Source organism: Brassica oleracea, chromosome C3 (genome assembly GCF_000695525.1).
Source record: "Brassica oleracea var. oleracea cultivar TO1000 chromosome C3, BOL, whole genome shotgun sequence".
Taxonomy (NCBI): domain Eukaryota; kingdom Viridiplantae; phylum Streptophyta; class Magnoliopsida; order Brassicales; family Brassicaceae; genus Brassica; species Brassica oleracea.
The window spans coordinates 44382276-44384624 of NC_027750.1; positions in this window are offsets into that span (position 1 = coordinate 44382276).

Consider the following 2349-nt stretch of genomic DNA (forward strand, 5'->3'; position numbering starts at 1 on the left):
AAGGTGCAGTCCCGGGTCACCATATGACGAGCGAAAAGGAGACGACCCAGCTCGCCATATGGTGAGCGGGTCTTGGATGGACCAGCTCTCCATATGGCAAGCGGGTCATGGTCGGCCCAGCTCGCCATATGGCGAGTGGGTTGTGACAGTCTCGGCTCGAAGTGATTTTTTTTGGAGATTCGGACGGTTGGGAAGTGTTGGTAAGCCCTTTTCCCGTTCCGTCGTTTGTTTCCCAAGAGTTGTTTGTCGAAGAGATTGGATCTTCTAACTCGAGAACTTGTCGTTTAACTGATTTAAAATCATACAAGACTTTTTGTTCCGAAAAATATTTTCCAAGAATTTCAGGCGTTGATTCCGTCATGGCCGATTTTGACCCCAACATTTATGATCAATACTAATATACGTGTTCATTGATGACTGTCGTAGATGTAATAGGCCAAATTGTTGTGGTATCCCATATTGAAGCTGTGTCTGTAAACGGCAAGGACACACAGAAGATTACCGTGGAGCTACGCAACCACGAGTATAATATTCGATCTTTCTCAGTTTTATTAACATCTATCTCTAATTAGATTTCATATATTTACGTTTGACATTTTTACGTAGGGATGAACGTCTCCCATTGGTATTATGAGGAAAGTTTGCTGAGGATATTAGTGATGCAATTCTGTTACATAGTGAGAACACAATTATTTGGGTTGTGTGGTTTGGAAAAATCAAAATGTGGAATGGTATAATGTTGTCTTTCGCTGCGGTTTAATGGTTATGATATAATGTTGTCTTTATGTCAGAGGATCATAGCATATCCAATGCATACAATGTCTCTGATCTGTCACTAAATATGGATGAGGTGGAAGCTTTCATGCGACTATAAGTTTAGATCAGGCTGTAATATATTGTTCTAAATGGTTCACACAATGAGTTACTGTCATGATAGATCATGTAATTAATGTTTGAGACACCTGAGTTTGCCAATTAACATAATCTGAAAAATGCAGGTTGCCAAAGGGTCTAAAATTGAAACAGGGATCTAAAATTAACATATTTTCTATTATGTTAAAGCAGGGATCTAAAATTGAAGCAACTATATAAGAAAAGTTAGAAGCTAGAAACCAAATCACCATGGATGAAGGTGATTGGTTTGAAATTCAAATTACAAATTAATTAATGCTTCAGGTTTCATACGGTTGAGCAGGAACCGATACCATATTGAAATGACAAATTCTTTGATTTCAAAAATTCAACCAAAAACATATTGCAACTATTATTATTTTGCAAATTTTCGTAACATCTAACGTTGTCTTGCCCATCCAATGTACTCTATAGGTATGGATGTTTGTATTTTATATCACGTGAAGATGATTATTTTTAATATATAATGTTTAGATACTTGCTGAAATTAATATTTCAAAGTGTGTTACTAATGTTTTAGATCTTTATGGAGCTTTGGTTGGGGTTGGGGAGCTTCAGGCTTGTCAAGATGAAGTTTTTGGTGGGATAAGCCATAAAATAAATTTCTCTTTGATAAATATCGAGTGAGTACTCTATATTATATATATGTAAACACTTTTTTGAAAAACCAATATATTGTGTTTTGACCAAAATATATGTTTGTTGAAATTAAGTATGTTGCCTATGGCGATATGACTATAGAGTTTTACCATTTGTGGAACTCCACTGATGCTGCTGTAGTTCTATGTGTTTTGAATTTTTGGCATATTGAACGGGAAGAATGTAACTTATAAACTTTATTTTCAATGTTTTATTTTATTCATATACACTTACAGTTTGAGTGAATAGTAAAGGGATTATATATAGGTAGCTTCCATCATGCAAAAAAATATTGAAGGGATATCCAAAATATTGATTCAGCCTGAAATCCAGAAATTCAAGCATTCCGAACGAGGTACTAACATCCCCCATCTTCTTCTAACTGGAAAGTGTGGTTATGTATATAATTTGTTGACTTACTATTCATCCACCTACTCAATATTGAAGTCATAGCAAATTATTTGAAGAAAGCTTTCATCTTTAATTATCCAGCAAAACTTGAAGTTATTTTTTAGATAATCATGTGTTTTTGTTTCTTTTATATGATTTATGCAGTGTTTTTCTCTATGTTTTAAGAGACTTCGTTTGGCTTTTATATTATGAGTTACTGGAAAGACAAACTGAAATAAATTTGCTTTATCCAGTACTACCCAAACATTTACACTACTACTAACTAAGTGTGGAGCTAACCTAAACATCGGCAAATGTTTCTGTTATAATGTCAAATCACTGTAGAATGCACACCTCCGTTGGAAGCTAAGTAATTAGAAAGATAACCTTTTATTAGATCATCATGTA